Here is a 23,821-nt window from a genome sequence, read left to right as displayed (position 1 = left end):
ATTATCTCTTTCTTTCTTTCTTTCTTTCTTTCTTTCTTTCTTTCTTTCTTTCTTTCTTTCTTTCTTTCTTTCTTTCTTTCTTTCTTTCTTCTTTCTTTCTTTTTTTCTGTGGCTGTATATCTATGGTTTGGTTTCTGACAAATATTCACATTTTTAATAAGAAAGATGAATGTGCCTATGGAAATCTGACATTATATATTTTATCCTGTGTGTAATATATACACACATTAAAAGCAAAATTATTTTAAAGAGAATAAAGTCTTCATGATTGTTAACTTTTCCTATAAATATAAAACCTGTATGACACCAATAAAATTGTATTACAAATATTATTATACACATCACTTACTCTTTTAGCAAAAGAATATATAGTTCTCTGGTTTCCAAATCAGTCTCATCCCACCTGACCCTACTACAAACTCAGTGCAACAGATCTAAGCATAAAGAGCTGAAACATTTGCATTGCTTTGGAAAGAATATATACCCACATGGGGACAGAATAAGTGAGGCTTTTATAGCTCCAAATATGTTTTCCTATTGAATTTGCACCTGCTTAAAGCTCAGCCAAATTATGGTACATAGGCCAGTTCTATTTTCCATTTTCTTTGTGAATTAAAAGTAAAATAAATGTACAATTGAGCTTAGACGGCAGATGGTCTGCAATAGGTATAAACATATTGTACCATATGTCTGAATGGCACTTTCAGAAAGTACTTGGCACTGCTAAAATACTTTATTTTCAATAGACATATGAATATATATACACTACTACAATTAAAGATAAAGTGACTGATTCACTCCTTACCATTTGGGAGAAGGATGGCTTGGGAATAGATTGTGTATTCCATCTGGAAAACAGCAGTTTCCTTTGTTGACCCCTGATGAGATAGAGAAAAGCAAAGGCAATATTTTGCTAAGTCTGTGGAGACTTTTTGTGTCTTTGATAGTCCACAAACAAGTACATGCAAGGGAAGTTCTCTCTGTTTTTGAGAGTGTCTCTGGGGTAGCTGGATATCCTGGGAAGAAAGTTCAATATATGTGAAGCTTTTCTTTTTCGCTTTCTGATTATCATCCTCTCTATCCACTTGCAGACACTTTTTTTATCTTCATTGCAAAATGGAAAAATAAGGACATTTTGAATGACAAAATCACTTCAGTTTAGTTAAACCATTTAACAGAGGGGAAAAACTAAAGTTCAGGAATATTATCTGCCTTGACTCAAAGGTCATTTTGTTTCAGCCAAGCTGATTCAGGTTTGAAATCCCATATTCAGAATGATACATACATTGTGCATGCATTTTTTTAAAGATATATAAAACACATATTACCTCTATATTAAGGAGGAGTGTTTTATTTTTCTTCTTTTAGATGATAAATAAATGCATAGATATGGGTTTATTCCCTGATATGTAATTTTCCCCTTGGTGACTTTAACCAAGAAGATGGCCTGAGATGTCACCTCTATGCAATCATCACTCGTCTATGAGCCAGACCTAAATCTCAGTTTTATACTCATGTAGGACTGTTCCATCAGCACATCTCACTAAGCCAATATGAAAACAATGCATTTTAAGTACCAGGGTTTTCTGATGAGCCTTGTTTCAATCTAGGCCTCCACAATATGGATTTTGGCTCTAATAAGTACACAAGTCATGAATAAAACTTCCGTCCTTTTTGTCACTTACCTCTTTCCAGTTACCCATTCAATTTCCAGATAGTTCCTTTGATATTATTGCAATGACTTTCTAATGTTCATTTCCTTGGCACTCATACAGTTCTAGTTTCTGGCATTGCTTTAAGCTTTTTACTTTATAATGTGGAGATAACTAATTAACTTCCTAAATGTTTAATAATAATTTTACATATTGTGTTTTTGCAGATTTAAATTTTGCCTCTGAATTCCATAAATAACAAAAGTAAATAAATATGATTTAAATTATAAAAAATAAAAGAGGATGTAATTGTTTATTGTATATTTCTTCAGGCATTTTCTTTTTCAGAAAGGAGAAAAAGTATTTATTTGACTAAGACGGACAAAGTTTTTACTTCCAGGGCTTGCCTTGCAGGTGGCTGCTGCTGAGTGAGCGGGGGTTTGGGGGGCTAGCAGGGCCCCCAGGTTCTGACTGCCACGGGAGCCTGGAACTTTGGAGTCTCTTCCAGCAGCATTCGCTTGGCTCAGCCGGCTGGGATTGTCTGCAGGACCCTGATCCTCTTCCAGGTAATATTCTATCTTTTTTAAGTCTTCTGGGGTAAACCTCCATTTATTCTCAGCTGGTGAGGGTGGCACTTTGGGGCTGGATCGTTTCCGGGCAGAGCCAGGAGGAAGGGCCTGCTGTCAAGATGCTGGCAGGGAACCTGTAATCAGTCCTTCTGGGAATTTCTGAGCTAAGACTTTTAGACCTCCAGAAAGCATGAAGAGGTTCTCAAAGTCCCGCTCGCACATGGTGGTGGCCGCCTGGCTGGCCAGCCTCTCGTCATCGTCGTACAGAATGATGACCTTGCCGTGGGCATTTTTATATTCAAGAATGTCATTTGAATAAGGGTTCATCGTTCTAGACAGAGTTGAAATTGGGTAACTATAAGCTCCAATAATGTGGCACTGCTGGTAAGAATCTCTGTCTCGCACATCTAGTAGCAGGAAGGGGCAGGTGGGATAAGGTTTGTCTTCGGTGTTGGGCTCTGCTTTCTTCACTAGCCCTTTGTCTAGATCCAGTTCCCCAACACCACTGATGAAGCTCTGCAGAGTGGAGCAATTGGAGTCCCCGGGTCCCGCGCTCGTTATGAACTGCATGGGGCTTGGCAACTGTTCCCCCGGGCTCCCCTTCCCGTTGGTCCTGGCACCGATTTCCCCATCGGGCTCTGAAGTCGTCGAAGAGCCATTGTCTTCTAGCCTTTGAATCTCTTCAGCTGTCACTTCCAGTGTTTGATCAGATAGGGAAGCAACTTGGATAACCAGCTGGGCAAAAGTTGTAACTTTTAGTCTCTTGAAAAGCTCATCCTTTTTGTATCTATAATCAGTATCCAGTCTTGACTTGATATGCTGATACCTTGGGTTTTGTGGTATTCTTTTGGTCAGATACTCAGGATTCCCAATGTGCCTCTGGACAGACATATTTGCTCCAACTGGCCACGCGGGGTTTCTAGCTTCACCCTCTTCAGGCATTTTTAAACTACTTTTTGAGGTAGATTCTGGTTCAAGATGACAACATAGGGGGATTCTAGGCTCACCTCCTCCCACTGACATAATGAATCTGCAGCTAAATATGGAACAACTTCCTCTGGGAAAACAAAGAAAGCTAAAAATGGTCGGAACGACTCATGCATTACGCCAATGAGAGAAGGTCCACAGCAAATCAAGTGAAAGTTGGGACATAATCCTGCCATACACTCCATCCTCAACACAGCAACCCACAATCAGGAAGGAACTCTAAATCTGTAGCTTCTCTCTGAAAAGCAAAGGATTTGAACTCTACATCAGGCACCCTAATTTTGAAGACCTGCGCTTGAGAGATGAGCTCCCCAAACACCTAGTTTTGAAAACTAATGGGGCTGGAGTCCACACTACAGACTATAACAGTTTGAGAAACTTCTTAAAGGGCTGCAAGCTCAGACTTATCTGCCAGGTTTCAGTGCCCAGATAGAAGATGGAGAGGCTCACAAACTTTATGTGAATGAGACTTACTAGTTAATCTTAAAGCACTGGTCTGAAGGGCAGGCGTCTAATTTAACACACATCTAGAGGCTGGTGGGTACCATTGTCATGCTCTCCCTTGCCTTGCTACAGCTTGCTGGTATTTCCCAGAAAGGAGACTATACAGTCATCTGGAGCCCCAACTTTAGCAATTGCTACCACGGATTACTTCAGAACCTCCTGGCCCTTGTGACTAGAGGGGTTCATGGTTGTGATCCCAGAGGAGTATATGTATTTTCATACTTTAACAGCTGTTGTTTGAAGGTCTGGCTTCCAATCAGCCTAACTCTAGATGCTGAATCAAACCCTTCCTTTTGGAATACTGACAGGTCTTGGCACACCGTCAACTCCTAGGAACCATTAAAAGTCAAATAGTCTGCTTGGACAATTACAAAGGTTTGCGAGACAGCCAGGAGTAGGGCAGATACAAAAGTTAATCTCCTACATGAGGCCACTCTTGTAAGTCTAGGAGAGGTGACTGTTTTGTATAATCTTTAAAAATACAGAGGGTCAAGCAAAACAAGGAAACAGAGGAATATATTCCAAACAAAATAATATGATTAAACTTTAAACTATTTTTTTTTGGTAGAACTAAATCGAATCAGGCAATAAATATGTATTCTGTGATTACCTTAATTCAATTAAGAATACACCATAGAAATATTTACAGTATATTATGTTTGGGGTATTGGCAACACACTATTTTATGACAAGAATATTTGAGAGATATTAATACAGTACTACTTTTCATTTCCATTGAATAAATATCCTTCATCAGTGGTGCTTCTGGCTATGCTTGGACAGCTATTGTCAGACCAACCTTCCCATAGATACAAAAACTATTAATTTTGGTAAACAAAAATGTCTCTGAAGGCACTAAGCATAACCAAAAACACTTACATATTGATGTATGAAAATCAAATGGAAGAAAAGATGGCACTATGTAGAGTTCCTTCTTTAATAGATATTTTCTTGAAGCTCAACCCCAGTCTTCTCCAGCAGGTATAGTTCAAACTCTATTAGAAAAAATCAATTTAAGTGGTGCCTGGGTGATTTGGTTGAGCTGCCAACTCTTGATTTCGGCTCAGGGTCCTGGGATGGATCCTGGCGATGAGCCCTGAATGGAGTCCTTAGTTGGTCTCCATGCTCAGTGGGGAGTCTGCTTGAGATTCTTCCTCTCACTATCCCTCTGCCCCTCCCCTCCCCTCTCTCACAAATAAATAAATAACCCCTCCCCCAAAGAAAAGAAAGAAAAAAGAAAAATCAAGTTTAAACACTTGAAACAGAAGACAGTTTGTGCTGCCAGAGTCATTGGAAATTGAGGGGGAAAATTCTGGAAATGGGTCAGAGAGGGAGATACCCAAATTTGTTTATAAAATTTTCAGAGTGTCTGGTTGCCCCCTCCATTGTGAATTACTGGGGACCACTCTAAGCACCACAGTAAGGCTAAAGGAAATAAACTGAGATTTGAGCTTCTGTCGCCACAAGGGAGACAAACTGTAGTTCAACCAAATTAAATGCTTGCTTAAAAAAACAAAATCAATATTCGTAGAAGGACCTACAATAAAAACACTAGAAATACTAAAATAAAATATCCATCATTCATCATGTTCAGGATAAAAATACAAATTACTCAACAAATAAAAACATGGGAAAATATGGTTGTCTAGCAAATAAGACAACCAATAATGACTGATCTGAAATGACCTAGGTGGGGAATCACGGCAAAGAAATAAAAATTATAAGAAAAGAATCAAATTACAATTCTAGAATTGGAAAATATAATATCTAAAAGAAAAACAAATAATCTTTACTGGATGTACTTGCAAATGAATGGAAATAGCAGAATAGGATTCATTGAACTACATACACTAATGGAAATAATTCTTTCTGAAAAACGGAAAAAGATAGTATGAAAAACTAAAAACTGAATACAACCTTTTTAAAAAAAATGAGGTAATATATTATGGACTGAACTGTGTCGCCCAAAATTAGTATTTGAAGCCCTAACAAATAGATCACTGGCAAGAACTTAAAAATGGATCCATTTTTATATAATGATAATTTGATTTTCCAGAAGATACAAATGCCATCAGTGGGGAAAAGAAAATCTTTAAATCACTGGAGCTTGAATACCTGGATATTCATAAAGAAAAATATGTACTTTGATCTTTAACTCACATATTACCTAAAATTAAATTTGAGATAAATCATATCAATTAACACAAATTTAAAGCTATAATTTTCTAGAAGGAAATGTAAGAAAATATGTCTTCAGTTTTGAAGAATCAAGGTTTCCTTGATAGATCCAGAAACAATAACCTTAAAAAATATATTGCAAATTAAAAAAATCTGTTTGTCAAAGAAAACATTAAGGAAATATAGGAGAAAGGCTTAGTCCTAGAGAAAATATTTGCAATACATAAATCTGGAAAAGGACTTGGACAGAGGATTTACAACAATCTTCTACAACTCAATGATAAAATGACAAACAATCCAATAAAAATGAACAAAAGATTAGAACAGATACTTCACAAAGGAAGACCAACATATGGCAAAATATACGGGGTAGGGGCAGAAGAACTATTTTTTTAGAAAGTGCTCAAGACATTATTCCTAGGGGCGCCTGGGTGGCTCAGTCGTTAAGCATCTGCCTTCGGCTCAGGTCATGATTCCAGGTCCTGGGATCAAGCCCCTCATTGGGCTCTCTGCTTGGCGGGAAGCCTGCTTCTGAACCCTCTCCCACTCCCACTGCTTGTATTCCCTCTTTCGCTGCATCTCTCTCTGTCAAATAAATAAATAAAATATTTTTTTTTTAAGACATTATCCCTAAAGGAAATGCAAACTAAAACAATGAAGTGTCACATCTTACTAGACTGCTAAAATTAAAGATACTGGTGAAACCAAAGGTTGTTGAGAATGTAGAGCAAGTGTAAGGTTTATGTATTGTACATGGTACTTTTTTTTATATATTGTTTTTTTTTTTAAAGATTTTATTTATTGGGCGCCTGGGTGGCTCAGTTGGTTAAGCGACTGCCTTCGGCTCAGGTCATGATCCTGGAGTCCTGGGATCGAGTCCCACATCGGGCTCCCTGCTCAGCAGGGAGTCTGCTTCTCCCTCTGACCCTCTTCCCTCTCGTGCTCTCTATCTCTCATTCTCTCTCTCTCAAATAAATAAATAAAATCTTTAAAAAAAAAAAAAAAAGATTTTATTTATTTATTTCAGAGAGAGAATGAGAGACAGAGAGCACGAGAGGGAAGAAGGTCAGAGGGAGAAGCAGACTCCCTGCTGAGCAGGAAGCCTGATGTGGGACTCGATCCCGGGACTCCAGGATCATGACCTGAGTCGAAGGCAGTCGCTTAACCAACTGAGCCACCCAGGCGCCCTTTTATATATTGTTGTACATGGTATTTTCATATGTGGATATAAAATGGTATACTAATATAAAAAAACTCAAAACTTCTTATAAAACTAAATATACATCTACCTTATTGCCCCTAAATTATACATGTAATTATTGACACATGTGAAATAAAAATCATGTCTCTAAAAAGACTTCTACAAGAATTCCACAGCCATTTTATTTATAATAATTCAATACTGGAGGAGATAAAGAGTGCACTTATCATTTTGAGCACTGAGTAATGCATAGAATTGTTGAATCACCATATTGTACACCTGAAACGAATTTAATGCTGTATGTTAACTATACTGGAATGGAAATTAAAAATATATAAAAAATTAAAAATAATAATAATAATTCAATACTGAAAGTAGCCCAAGTGCTCATCAGTCTGAGAATGGATAAACAAACTGTGGTATATTCCTTCAGTGGAATAATATAAACAATAAAAACAAACTCCTGAAACATTTGACAACATGGATAAATATTAAATTTTCATTTTACTGAATGAAAGTGGACTTATAAAAAAGATGTATGGTTCTATTCATGAAATGTTTGTCTTTGAGGGCATGGGGAAATGGACAGACTGGGAATGAACATGAAATAACCTTCAGAGGTGATGACTGTGTCTTATACTTGACAAGAATTTGGATTTACATAAATGTATGATTTAGTTAAAACTCACAGAACCCTTAAGATTTTTGCCCTTCATTGTTGGTAATTTGACTCCAAACGGAAAAAGGAAGTACTGAAAGTACCATAACCAATATTCAATCTAGTTGAAGATATCCATGCTGAGATACTTAGAAGACGGGGCTGTTTAATGCAACTAAATTTGAGAAGCACTTCAGATAATAACATGGATTAAGGAATAGATGGAGGGATAAAAATAGGTAGCATGTGATAAAGAAAACAATTTTTTAAGTACAATATGTAAAAGAAAAACTCTAAAATTCTAATAAAGTAAAATCTGAATACATTCCATTTCATGGATAAGGTGATCTTATATAAATCAACCTAAGATGGCCCGTATACATTGGCCCTATAGTTTATTCATTTCTTCATAACAAGCCAAGAACTGTTAGCTCAGCAGCCCACCAATGCCCATTTCAAAGTTTTACACATCCAGTCATTTTAAAAACAGCCCAAATGAGCATACTTTTAGCCTTTTAGGGACTGTGTGCTTTGCATACCCCATGATAATATGTCCAACACCTACTGACCATTGAGAAGCTGGAACCTTGTGTTAATAAGACCCCAAGCTACCACTGCCCTTTGGAACTCTGACCTAGAGACTCCATACTATGGTGCTGAGTGACATCACCTTAGACACCTCAGTCCTGTCTGCACTTATTGAATGGTGGTTCCCTGGCCTAATATTCTGGACAGCCTCATTCTATGAGGAAAATCTTTTCTCATGTCACTTTGTCCAAGTTTAACTTGATGAAGCTTTTTGTGTGTTACTGCCTCTGGTGGTCATATATAATTTCCTTGGTCAGCCCCCAAATCCTATGAATCCCTTATACATTATTAATATTACAAAACAAAATACCTTTTTCCCCAATCAATCCAAAAGTTAAAGCAATTATGATGGAATTTTGAACAGTAGTTTTATGTATCAGGACAAAATAATTCTTAATTCTGTTTAGAAAAAAAATATTACATACAGTTAGGAAAACCTAGAAAATTTTGAATAATAGTGACTCCCACCTAATCAGATATAAAGTGGTACTGATGATTATGAGTTTAATATTAATGCAGGAATAAAGAAATATAGGTAATTATAATAAAATAAGGAAACAGAAGGGATATAAAAGTAAAAGCAATTAGGTTTTGTCTAGGGACTTATTAAGTGAATGGGGTCACATGGGCAATTTAAATAAATACTATTAGGATAGTTAGATATACCTTTGGGAGGAAAACAACGTTTGGTCCCTACAAATAACTTCACTTAATGTCTTATTCTCTTCAGTCACTATAACAGAATGCCATAGACTAGGCGGTTTATGAACAATAGAACTTTCTCACTGTTGTGGAGGCTAGGTCCAACGTCAAGGAGCTAGGCATACTCAGCATTTGTTGAGGAACTATTTCTTTGTTCATAAATAACCTCCTCTTGTGGTGTCCTCATATGGTGGAAGGGGCAACCCAGATATCTGGAGTCTCTTTTATAGGGACACTGATCCTATTCATAAAGGTTCCATCTTCTTGATCTAATCACTGGCCAAAAGCCCTATCTCCTTATGTCACTACCTTGGGGGCTCGGATTATGTCATATAAATTTGGGGGGAGCACAAATATTTAGACCATAACATTTTACTAAATATAGAATGTGCTTTAAGACTATTGAAATGAGAAAGTAATTATGAATACAATTGCTCATATTTTATTATATTTGCATCTATTTATATCTATCCATCTGGTTTGGTTTGTTTTCTTCTTTTTTCAAACTTCTCATGTTCCTTTTTAAAATTGAGATCTTATGTGAAGTATGTATATGTGTATATATAGAATTATTTGGGAAGTTTGCCATTTTTTAAAAATTATATGCCAACTGAAATCATCTGGGAAATGATTTATAGCAAAATAACACATAAATCCATTTTCATTGATATAATTTGTATATACATATGTATGTAGTATGTGTTTGTTCATGATACTTATGTTCATGTCCTTGTTATTTGTAACCTTGTCTTGATATTATTTTTCCATTTTTATTAGCTATTATTTTATTTTTAAAAAATGCCAGTTATCACATTGCATATAATTATCTATAATAGAATTCCAAAAACATTTTTCTCTTTCAATAAGCTTACAAGGTGACACTTCCATAGAGGGTTTATAAATGTTTTAAAACATGAAAAATCAAAAAACTTTAGGATTCATTCTTATAACAGCAAAGGGCAAATGCCAGTACAAAAAAATTTTTGCTTCCATTAATGTCATAATATTAAATCATTATACTTCAATAGGCATAATTATATTATTGATAACATTAACTTTGAAGATCAGACAAATTGACCTCAATCTTTATCTGTGCTAGTGCTTTCTTAATAATTGGAATCAAAATTTTTAAGGGTTTGTTTTTGTTTTGTTTTGTGGAGTGAACTTTATGTCATCATATAAAGACATGACAGAAATTTTGTTCATCAGGTACTCAAAAGGTAGACTTCACGAAACATCTTTTTATTTGCCACCTAAAATTATTCCATGAGTGGATTTTATGCTTTTTAAATTCTCTTACAAAACCTTATTTTTATGCATTTGGAGAATAATTTAACAACCATCAATAAATGTATCATCTAGAGTCATTGGAAGGATGGAAAGTCAGTTGGAAAAGTCTTTAAGAGCTTTTCAAATTGGAGTAATCTATCACTTTTTTTTTTTTTAAGATTTTATTTATTTATTCATGAGAGACAGAGAGAGAGAGAGAAGCAGAGGGAGAAGCAGGCTCCCAAGGAGCAGGGAGCCCAATGTGGGACTCGATCCCAGGACCCTGGGATCGTGACCCGAGCCGAAGGCAGACGCTTAACCATCTGAGCCACCCAGGCGCCCAATCTATCACTTTGTAAATCTGAATTTTGGTTGTTCTGTTCTGTGGGATAGATCATGGTATTTCTGAAACTGCCATGGGCACAGACTGGCTCTGAGGTGCATCTTTTACAAGTTGGAGAAACAAAATGAGATATTATTCCCTTTTTGTAGTCACTGTATGACACCTGAAACATTTCAGGTTTCTAATATTTTTCAGAAAATCACATGGGGTTCTCTGACTTCCAGACATATTCTATTTTTATTTATTTATTTATTTATTTATTTAATTAAGATTTTATTTATTTATTTGAGAGAGAGAGAATGAGAGATAGAGAGCATGAGAGGGAAGAGGGTCAGAGGGAGAAGCAGACTCCCTGTTGAGCAGGGAGCCCGATGTGGGACTCGATCCCAGGACTCCAGGATCATGACCTGAGCCGAAGGCAGTCGCTTAACCAACTGAGCAACCCAGGCACCCTTCCAGACATATTCTAAATCAATAACAACAATGACTTGTGTTCCGTATAGTTTCCTTTGTGTCAAGGATAAGCTATTTACCTTCTTAGGCTTTCTTCCAGATTTTGTTCACTTCTTCAAAAATTCGTTATTATATTTGAAATTATCCTGGAATTTCTGAGTAGTGAACCTGAAAAACAGAACAGGTTTTCCAAAGCTATAGACATATATTCAATTTAACTTGGTTACCTTTTAGGTGGTATTTTCAAAAAAATCCATATTTCTGTCTATGTATTACTGGGACATAGTTTTTCCAAGGGCCTTTCCAGTCTATACTACCATTTGTTGGTACTATCATATGATGAAAGTGGCAGTATATTTTAGTATGTTAAATTAAAATGGCCAGAAGACCTAACGAATCCTCAAATATCTCTGTGTACTCATATCTTGAGCTTAATGTTCTCATCTTCATTTCTCTCATGTATACATGACATTTCTAGTATATGTGCTGCCAAAGCGAGCACTACATATATATTTCTAAAGTATTTTTCAATTCCAAATAAAACTGCTAGTAAATCTATACCTGTGACAGATAAAGCAGGTCCACTTTCATTGTATATGGATTGCAGGAGTATTTTTTCCCTAAAATAATAGACCATTTCAATTTTTATTAAACGGAAGATTTTAGGGGCATCTGAGTGGCTCAATCAGTTAAGTGTCCGACTAGGTTTGGGCTTAGGTCATGATCTCAGGGTTGTGAGATTAAGGCCTGCCTAGGGTTCCACACTCAGCGGGTAGTCTGCTTGAGATTTTTTCCCTTTGCCCCTCCCCCCACTCATGTGTGCTCTCTCTCTCTCCCCCCAAATTAAAGTAAATCAATAAATAAAATCTTAAAAAAATAAAAAAGGTTTTAGCATTCTTATATCAATCACTACAAGGGAGTGGATAATTATGATAGCATTCCTGTATCAATTACTATAAGGGAATGGATAATTCTTACAAGTTGTAGATCACTGTAAGAACACATCTGTTTTGATCTAAAAAATTTTTAGTAAAAAGCATTCAATGCATTTTCCTATCTCTGTAATTATTTTTGTCTTGTAAGTAAATCTTTATTCTAGGTTTCTGTAAACAAAGAGCATTTTTTTCCCATCATTTATAAGTCTGCTCATGAAAGATGTGAGTGAAAACTTCTGGGTAGGTAATTTAATAACTCAACTCTCTCAACAAATGTCTTAGAAAACCTAGCTTCTTTCAGACTCTGCTTGGCCAACCACAGTGTGTGCTGACCACATCTTCAGGTTGGCTTCTTATTCATATACAAGATGGCTGTGATCCACACCTGGGGTAAGGTGATAATTTATTCTTATTCAGCAAAACTGAGAGATTGAGTTTTTATAGATTTCCTTTAAGAACTAAAACACTCTATTTTCAGAAGCCCTCATTAGACTCTACTTGACTCATTGGTTGACTTTTTTTAGGTGCACCTCTTAACATAATTATAACAGTTTTATGCCAATCAGGTTGTGTGTTTTAGATGTCAGCAGTAAACCGAAATTTTTTCTATAAATATCATCAAAAGTATTTATGGTAATGATGTTGGCTTCTCTTTCTAGCAAAGCAGACATGGAACAATTCCTTGTCTTGATTTCTTTAAACTCTAGCACTTTAGTCATTGCATAAAAACAATATCCCTTAATTTACTTTCAAAAATAATTCTGACACATTTTGACAGTGAAAAATCTTCCTTTTTCTAAAATATCTTGTTATAATACTATTCAGAAAGAGTCTAGAAGCAAGTGTTTACTTAGTTGGGCAAACTTCAAATGAAATAGGAACAGGGTTTTATCAAATTCTATTTGAATCTGTGAGGAACTTGCATAATTCAATGAGATATAAAGATAAAATGGAATTTATTCATAAATTTGAGATCAGTTAACTGAATGACCTTAAATTTTACTTGTTATCTAACCTTTGAAAGTCTGTTCCTTTTTCTGGTATATTTGAAGTTTCGCTATAAATTTAGTTCTAGCTCTAAAATTAGATGATTTTCTAAACATATTCTGGCTATATCCCTGGCTTTGTATAGATACAGAAAATCACATTCCTTTTAGACATGCAAGACCACTATGAATTAGAGTACAGAGGTGTTTTTCATCCAAGGTATATTTTAGAAATATCTTCATTTGAAATATATATTATCTACTACACTAGAGCCTAGGAGACCCATACAAGGAAAAGTTCCAATTGCAAGAAGACATGCAAGTTTTTTTCAAATAGAAGTTAATCCACATGCAAATCCATAGCAAAAAATGAAAACAAAAACAACTAAAACCCAAGTACTATAGAAACACATAGACTATGAATTTTAAATTATCGAGAAATCACTACTGATATCCATCATATGAGAATACTCTGCTTTTCATAAAGAATTGTACATGTATATTTTATTTTGCCCCTCTTAAATTCATGATTTATGTAAGGTAAATATTGTTATTTTATATATTTTTAAATGTAAGAAATGATTTTCAGATTGATGAGGTGAAAATATAAATACCTTTCTCTAAATGTCTGATAAAGATACTAACTGTTTCACTTTTCACTCTGATTTATAATCTAATGATTTGTTCACTAGATGTGACTGGGTTTATTTACTGGCTTCTTTCTCTAATCATGTTGATGAAATCTGCAATGTTCTTAATTCAGTGATAGTGAATATGTAGATCTACCTGATCTGTTGTAAATAAACAATACAACTAACCCCTAAAGTAACTTTGATATTCATATGCAAAACATTCTGTTTACACAAACTGCATATGGCTGAAAAAGCATTGGGTTTATTAAAAAATACAGCAGAACTGACAATGAGTGAAGAAAGCCAGAGTTAATCATACTTTGATAAAACATTCAGTGTTATTAGTAGGTATTTTGAACAAAATGGGATTTGTGGTAGTTGAGTTTATCACAAAGTATTAAAAAGAGATGAAAATGCACAGTCGCCTTATGGAATTGGCCACCAAAGCATAAGTTCTTGAATGTCTGAACAAAATATTAATATCACCCAAGATTTGAGTGGGGAAGAAAAGGTAGAAATGATAATTTGGGGCTGAGAATTAAAAAGCAAAATAAGCTACATCATAATGTGTCTTGAATAAAAGATCTACTTGTTAGTGGGTATGCAAAAGTAATAAATGGTTTCACTATATACCTAACCCAGATCCCCCAGCTGTTAACATCTCATTTGCTTTGTCAGGATCTATATGTCTCTATCTCTATCTGTTACTCTATCATTTATCTATACTTTTCGTTTCTTTTCTTTTTTTGCAGACATGATAATCTACTAGCCTGGATAAGTTAGTATCTATTACTTATAAACAAGGACATCTCATATATAATAAGTGTACAAACATTAAAATTAAGAATTAACATCAATACAATACTAGTGACAACCCTCAGACCCCTTTAAGTTTTGTCAGTTGTTCTAACTATGTCCTCCAAGGCAGAGGATCCAACGTCACCCTGCACATTACATTTACTTGTCAACTCTCTTCAGTCACATTCAATCTGGAACAGTTTTGTAGTCTTTTCATTATTTTCACAATCTTGATTTTATTTTTTAGTACTATAGGGAGTTATTTTATAAGATACTGCTTCAATATGAATTTGATCTTTCATCACAATTACAATCTATTTAGCTCTTTCAACAAGGATATCAGAGATGTGTGTGTATTCTTCTCATTCCATCATGTCAGGTGGTGCATGATAAAAATTTGCTCTATCATGGGTCCTGTTAATTTTGATCAATAAATCATGGTGGCATCTGGAGGTTTCCTCACTTTTTGCTTTTTAAATTATGAATATTTTATGAAGAGATACTTTGTGGCCATCTAAAAATTTATCTTTTTCACGTTTTCACCCATTACTTTTTGCATCCATTGATATTTGTCTGTATCAGTTATTGTCAGGAGAGTTACCAAATGGTGATTTTCTAGTTCTTTTTCTGCATTTATTAAGTGCATTTAACTGTAAAGAAATGTTCTCTTTTCCATATTTATTTATATTGGTATGGATTTATGAATTCTTATTTAAACCTTGGGTAATAATCTGTTACTATATTTTTATAGGCATGTGTTTGCTTTTTGTTACCACAGACTTGTCCAGTGGGAGCCACTTAAAATTAGATTTCTTAGCCTTTTGGCATGTTTCTTTTAGTCTTTGAGCATTTGCTTGTTTTCTGATCATAGCAAAATATTACAAGCTCATCTTATTCTTTTTTTTCCCCTAGGTTTTGGTTGGTCATTTCTCTCTCTTTTTTTTTTTTAAGATTTTACTTATTTATTTGACAGAGAGAGAGACACAGCAAGAGAGGGAACACAAGCATGGGGAGTGGGGGAGGGAGAAGCAGGCTTCCCGCGGAGCAGGGAGCCCAATGCGGGGCTGGATCCCAGGACCCCAGGAACCTGGGACCACGACATGAGCCAAAGGCAGATGCCCAAGAACTGAGCCACCCAGGTGCCCCAAGGTTGGTCATTTCTCAAAAAAAATGTGTATTCATTATGGTAGAGAAAGATATTTAGAAACATTTCTATGTAATGTAAGATCTGATTACTAGGTTTTTCATTATTACAGTGGTGTCACTGCTTCTAGGCTTTCTCAGTGGATAGACCAAGAAATATATGGATGGATATATATATATGCACAAACACACAGGTACACACATTTACACCCATGTTTCTTTCTTTATTTCTCTTTATGTACTAAAAACTGTTAATTCACACCAAGAACTCCTATTTTATCTCAACATCATACAGTTCATTTTGCCTTTGACATTTTCCCTCTTTATACCTTCTTTCTCTGACAGAGGGGAGACTCACTTCATTTTAGTTAAAAATCTAACTTTTTGCTTAATCCCTCTCTATTTCCCAATTTTGCCAGGGTTGGTTCTTCACACAGCCCTAAAAATCAGGCTGCCATTTATTTGATTGTCAGTAAAATTGGTGGGTCCTAAACATTATTGGACCATGATCTCACAGCTGTGAACCAGAAGGCCATCTCTAAAACATATTGTGGAATGGGAAGGATTATAAAGGCTTTTTGCTTACTCTATTTTAATTTTTTGTAGCTATTAATTTTTATATTATTGACCTTAACTTTTGTTTTATTTCATTGTGATGTGTGCTTTTATAGATGACAATCAGACAATTTGCTAGCAAAGAAGGAAAGTGTCATCACTGACAAGACATAACATTTCCTGTAGGAAGTTGGGATATGTTAATTTATTTATTGAAATTATATATGTATATATAATAGATATATTTTATAAATAAAGCATATATAGTTACATAAGTATACATATGTCTGAAAGTATATATTTCTGTATATATTTTGTATACACATATGTATGCATATATTTTATATAGGAACATATAATACAGTATATGTTTGTGTATTTATATAGAGAGAGACATATACACTGTCTTCTAATTGCCCACATCTGTGCTAATGATGAAGCAAACAAAGGCAAGAGATATGTAGCCAAAATGAAATTTCCTTACAACTTGCAGCCCACTGATAAATACTTGAGACCTGCAGAGCATGACATTTCCTCAAGGAATTCATGACTGCCTTAATGTTGATGTTTTGCTAGAGACTAAAAACAACCTTATCTCGACAATAGACAGACCCCCAGGATCCTTAACTCCATGCAAAAATTCCTTTAGAGATTTTGGTTATCTCCCCCTACTCCCAAACATAAAAGTATATAATCAGTCACTTCTCACAATCATAGGGCAGCTCTTTATCAAACTGCTAAGAGCAATCTACTTAGATTTCAATATAGATGCCATATTCTTAACTACTGTCCTATAATGTTTGAGTTTATGTACATATAAATGATATTTGTATAATATTTTGATAATGTTATTTATAATATTTATATTAGAGTATAGATAATGATATTTATATCTTAATGTGCCTAAATTAATTCCTGGGATTACTTTAAAACTGCATGTAAAACTACTTCACTATTCAAAATATATTTGATTTTTTATGTGTTTGATAAGAAAGGGACAAAATAAGAACAGAATTGCTGTCTACTATTGAGAGAAAGTAAAAAAAATAACGATTACAATAATGATGATAACAATGATCATTATAAAAACTTTAACTAAACAAGCTCTCTATATAGTTGTTAATTGAATTGACCACGCTTATCTTGAGAAGAAATCTACTGAGAACTTTTGTGTAGGAACACATAAGAATAGCTTATTGCCTTCCTGATTGTTCATATCCTTTTTGAATAGGCCAAGAATTGTTACCAATATAGAACTCTGTTTTTGAAGATACTTTTAATCACCAATCACACATATAGTTTGTAAATTACCCTGAAGTACAATTCTACACTATGTAAGAATTTAGTAAGACTCACTAAGTCAGGTCCTTAGTGTCAGCTAAAATACAATACTTTCAGATGAAATTACTTTTTAAGCCATAGTTGAGGAAAGGCTAAGCAATTTTCTACAAACAATTATTATTGACTACTCTGATGGTAGCATGATGTTAAAAAGAAATTTATTACTTTATTTTAGGTTTCTGAATTTTTATAGTCTAACACCATGGCTATATCTGATTTCTATTTAGCTGGGAGATGAAGGGAATTGCATGTTTTCAGAGACCATTAAATAGGACTTTAGATTTTGTTGTTAATTCAGGCTTGACATATTGTAATATGTATACTATGAAAGGGAATTTATTTAGAATGTTTATTACACTTTGTTTTTAATTTGGAGGAATTATGTTTTTTCTACTAATAATATGATCTAATTATGTAGTTTCTCATGTTAATGAAGTGATTAATAAATGCCATAAAAGAACTAGATATTATGGTTTATTATGCTCATAGATTTTTGAAATTTGATGTTTGAAGATTAAACAGTGATCTGAAAATTTGTAACAGTTTATATAAATTATATTTTATAAAATATAACTATGTAATACAGTTATTACAAGGTATGTAATAAAATATAGTAGTACCTGGCAGTAATACTGATAAATCTGTAGATGAGTACCATTTGTTGATTGTTAATAATGTGCTAGGCCCTGTTCTAGCCCAATTTATAAGTATTTCACTCATTTTGCAGAAAAGAATCTCAAGCACACAGTTGGTAAATAACCTGTCTAAGGTTATTTAACTAGATACAGTGGGGCTGTGATTAAAAAACAATGTGTTAACAGGAATAAATATTATTCAATATACAGTTGTTTAGCACTTAGTAAATAAAGGTATATTTTTATATAATATAGTTATTGCTCAGGATAATGTTTATGTTTTTGTTCTAGGTGGAAAGTACATTCCTAAATTTCTTTGTTCCACTTACAAGGACTTATTCTGATTAAGTATATCTATTAGTTACCTATTGCTGTTGTGAAATATTACCACAGACTATGGCTTAAAATAATGCAAATTTATTTTTATTTTCTTTCATATTTACCTGACAGACCTGGAGGACAAAAATCTTAAATGGTTTTTATTGCACTATACCTCTAGGGCTATGTTCTTTTGATAGGCTCTAGGAGAGACTCTGTTCCCTTGCTTTTTCTGGCTTCTAGAGACTTCCTCCCTCACTTGGCTCATGGCCCTTTCCTCCATCTTCAAGTTAGCAATTATATAATCTGGACCTCTGCTCCCATTGCCCCAACCACTTCTCTGACTCTGACCCTCCTGCTTTATTTTAATAGGACCCTATGATTACACTGAGCTCACCTAATTATCTAGGATAATCTCTCCATTATTATTAATTTACATGCAAAGGCCCTTACAACAGAGGAAGGCAACAAGTATTGCAATTATTATTATTATTATTGCAATGTATTGACTCAAAATAAAAAAAAATATAAATATCAATGATGGAATTGGTATACTTTCTAAATGTTCAAAGATTACAAAGATATTTTTGGAAAACATAATTCAAACAAATTATAAAAATATATTTTTTTCTAAAAGAATCACAGAAAATAACTTTGTTCTCTTAGAAATTTTGGTTGTTCTTCTAGGACTTAAAAATACATTTTTCCTATGAGGGAAATTAGAAGTTTCAAGAATCACCACCACATAGACCGAACTTCCCAAAGAACAGAATGGCTTCCTGACCAATGTTTCAGGGAAGAATGGGAGGAGAGGTGATTGTTGAAGGATTATTTAGTGTGAAAATCCTAAAAGAAGCCCTGTACCTTATTTTATGTGTCCATCCCCATTCAACGAGGTAAGATGGCTAAAGATTTTTACTACTTCTGCTATTAAGCATATGTCTATTGAGGAGATGGGTACATAGAGCTAATTCACATGCATAAAGCCCTATAATATAATCTGATTTCAGGGAAGAATCACTTAGATAAGATTATCCTATATCTCCAAGTTATTACATTTCTCACTATAGACAATTAAACATCAGTTCTGGTTTATAGATCAATTATTTTTGAGGTTGTTGGTACGAGATCATGCATAAATGATATAGTCATTCTCCATGTCTTTTGAAATTCAAGTCTTTTAAGTCTAAAACTCTGAAAGCCAGATTTTAAAATTTGTGAAATCATGATGGTAACATTTTGAATGTTAGCTAGGAGATGACTTCTCCTGACATCATCTTTATTTTACAAGGTATCTTTTATCAAATATATATAACCTTTACTTTAAACATCATAACAAGTGGCAAAATATTGTCTATATTAATTCTAGGTGATTTCTTGTTGTTCAAAGTTCAGGCCATTAGAAGGTAATGCTCAAAGAATTTAGGAAGAAGAATGAAGGAGATAGAATTGTTTCAATTTTCTCTTTTTTTGATTATTTGAGTTCTTTATACTTATTTCTTTTTATTAGTAATAAAACTTTCTATAATCTCTTAACATCGCAAGTAGCTTTACAGTTATTCTCATGCTAGACTATAAATTCCACGGCAGAGGCATTATATCTGACTTTTGCTCACCATAGTGTATCTACATTGTTCTAACTGGATAGTAGCTGCTCAATTAGTATATGCTGAATAAAAATATATATTAAATGATATATATAATCAATATTAAATGCTCATTTATTATTTGCTAATTCATATATGAATCATTCACTATTCATTGATTCATTCATTTGAGTACACACATACATCTACATACACACATGTATGAATAAAAATGATTAAAAGGGAGTGTTTTCCATTGTAGATTTCTCAGGAGAAATATATCTTTTGGAACAGATAGATACTGCATTTGAAAATTTTGACCAATCCCTATTTTCTTCATCATTTAAAATCTACCTAAATCTTCACTTTAAAGTTATATATAAATTTAAGTCATTTAATTGATTTGGGGGTATTTTGCATTACATATAAATGTAAGGTAATTATGTCAGTTTGAGGGTCTTTGGTGCACTGCCAGTAGCATTAGCCTTCAGAGATTAGTAGCATTTATGTTTTGCACTTAGCAAAATGAGAAATGAATTTCTTTTTAAGCTTTTATTATATGTCCTTAAACTAAAAGCCTTCAAATTGTGTTTAGGTATCTACATTAGTGAGTGTGGTCTATAGCTTATTTCTCAGAATTCTGACACTTTTTATGTAATTTATTTGACAACAAAGATTTTGACTTTATGATCAATCATATATTGATCTTTGGGGTTTACCTCAGGTGAAAATAAGAACAGATGGTTCAATACAAAGTAACAAAGGCATATTAAAGTTTTCTTAGTTTTGCACATGTATCAAAGATAGTTTTTGTTTGTTTTTTTTGAGAGAGAGAGGGCAAGCAAAGTGGGGTTGTGCAAAGAGAGAGAGAGAGAGAATCCCAGGCAAGCTCCACACCCAGCACAGAATCCCATGAAGGGCTTGATCTCATGACCCTGAGATCATGCCCTGAGCTGAAATTAAGAGTCTGAAGCTTAACTGACTGAGCTACCCAGGCACCCCTATCAAAAATAGTTTCAATAAGATGTCGTATAAAGAACATTTGCATTGACACGGTTTCTATTCCCTTCTTATCTATTGAACTTCATATCTGTTTTTGTCTTTGGTTCCTGGATGTGCTCTACATTCCAATTCAAAATTTTACTGGAATTTGGATATTTTAATTCCTATAGTAAAGCCTGATGCCATACAGAACACTGCCTCTAAGTTTTCAATAATGTTGAATGCTGATAGTATTCGGATACAGCAGATACTAGAAAGCCAATAAACTCCATTTATTATATTGTCTTCAGGGATAGTATTATCACAAAGTAATGTAATATAATAAACTCTTAAGATCTGTGCATTTTATATGCTTGTTTTTAAAGTGCAATCACTAGTTTAGCATAAAATTTTTCAATGCCAGTAACATTAATTTTAATATTTTCATGGGCAAAATAAAAATAATTATAAATAATGATTCATGTAGGTTATGAAGGGAATTCTAAATTAATGTTATTAAAATAAATTATTTTAAAGATTTCTATAATTTGAAGTTTGATGTAAAGATATTTGTCATGTACTTCTATAGTAATGTTGACATTCAAATATTTTATTTTTCACTTAATAGAAACCATTAAAGTACATATTTATATGTTAAATCACACTTAATGAACAGATATTTTTTAAGATTTTATTTATTTATTTGAGAGAGAGAGAGAGAGAGGAGAGAGCACAAGCATGGGGAAGGGCGAAGTGAGATGCGGGGCTCCGTCCCAGGACCCTGGGATCATGACTTGAGCCAAAGGCAGACACCTAACTGCCTAGCCACCCAGGAGCCCCTTAATGAACAGATTTTATAGAATCCAAGAATGTTAGAGAAATTAATTATCTTTGTAATTTAGAGTAATATATTGCATTCCAGATTTGCACATCAGACTATATAATATTTACAAAGTAATGCAAAATGCAACTGACAAAATGTACTATAGAGGTATATTTTACATTAATATTTATGAGAAATCACTTATAGTATTTTACTCCCATCTGAACCTAATGAAATTTAAAGCATGGATGTATTGACAATAAGTGTTATTATCAACATTTAGAGAGATAACTAGTTATTGTTATGGTAATGCTAAAATTCATACAAATATAGGCAACTTGAAAAGAATAGTAAAATATTAAGGAAACAAAAACTCCAAAGAATTACAGAAACCCCAAAGTACTTAAAGAGGTTATTATTTTGAAAAAAATTTAGAATACTTGAGAGAGTCATTGAAAGAAGACAAAAGAATTCTCAACAACTACTTGATCACGAGTCAATAAAGCACCAGGAAATCTGGCTTTATTGGATGCTGTTTCCCACTAATAAAAGCAATTTGTAGGCTGGGAATGAGTTGTGGTGCTTTGGCTGCCTAAACAAATTGCAGAGGCAATAATCTGAGGCTCACATTTGAAGGTATTGGCACTTTTTCTGAAGTTAAGTGCAGTGAAGCCTATTACATTTGTGTCTTATTAACCAGCTTTAAATAGGGCTATGAAGCACTTTGTTCTCACTTTACAGGAAGCCCTAGAGACATTCTTTTGCTGCTAAAAGATTTGTCTTTGCCACATTGTTTGGTAAATTTCCATTTACTACAATGAATGAAATAAGGGGGATGTGAAGTGTGTTTAAAAGGAAAGAAAACTATTGTGTAGTGCTTTATTTCCCTAATCGGACAATGAGAAATGACTCAAAACATAAATGTTACACATCTATTTGCCCCTGGGGACATGGGGATTTAGAATGGACAGTTGGGATTACAAATAAAAACTGCAAGCTAAATGCAATTTTTATGATTATGAATTTGCTTCTAATTTGGTAGACAAAAGTTAAAATATGAAAAGGCCCATATCACTGTAACGATGGTCTATAATACGATATAGAAATATATTTAAAATTTTGCAGTTTTGAAGAAAATATTTGATTCCTTTGAATAAAGATTGAAAGCACTAGTTTTATTGCCCCCCAAAACATAAACAATACATTGGAAGAGTTCACATTGATTACTAAGAAAACTAAAGAAATTACAAGTATAATTAACTGAAGTTTATATAGCATTATTTTATCAGTTGTTTTAAGCTTCATGGGATACTAATAAGGTGTTAAAGCCAGCCAAGTAAGTTTTCTTTTCCACAGGGGCACATTACTGTATGCAAGAAATTGGTGAATTTTCAGAACAAAATTTTAGGCAGGAACTTCAAATTCAACAACGTCTTGAATACAACCCAGAACAAATTATTCACTTTTTTTGAGTCTCAGAAATTTTTGTGGATTAAGTAGCCATCATCCTTGTGTTAGAGAACTTCTAGGAGGGTTGAAACATGGAGTATTACATTATATAACACGTATCTCCAGAGAAGATATTTGGTGATGTCCTATTCTCTATCTCTTCACTATGATGCACCTTGACTCAGGATATTTCCAGAGCATGCTTTATTCACCTTTCTATCCTTAACATTAACAAATAAATTTTCATTAATTATGCCCTGAATGAATCAGTGAGTAAAAGCATTGAATGACTGAATGATTAAAATTAAAGTCTCTTTGATCTATTAGAATATGAAAGACTTTAGAAATAATTGGTGTAGTATTATTACATTTATGTTTGCTCGCATTAATGTTTGAACAACAATAATAAAAATCGAGCTGGGGTCAGGTATTACAAATTACATTTTGTGTTAAACACGTTTATATTTCTATAGGCATTCCATAATGCTTACAAAAACAAAGAAACAAAATAAAATATAACAAACAAACAAAAAAA

The 23,821-nt window shown here is 33.8% G+C and overlaps 1 pseudogene; it reads right to left on the bottom strand.

Moving 5' to 3' along the window:
• Nucleotides 1-2,042: 2,042 nt before the first annotated feature.
• On the bottom strand, nt 2,043-3,112 carry LOC113920909 (annotated as a pseudogene).
• Between the last annotated feature and the right edge of the window lie 20,709 nt (nt 3,113-23,821).

Source organism: Zalophus californianus, chromosome 3, assembly GCF_009762305.2.
Source record: "Zalophus californianus isolate mZalCal1 chromosome 3, mZalCal1.pri.v2, whole genome shotgun sequence".
NCBI lineage: Eukaryota > Metazoa > Chordata > Mammalia > Carnivora > Otariidae > Zalophus > Zalophus californianus.
The sequence above is the reverse complement of the archived record's forward strand: the minus strand, read 5'-3'. Positions and strand labels throughout refer to the sequence as shown.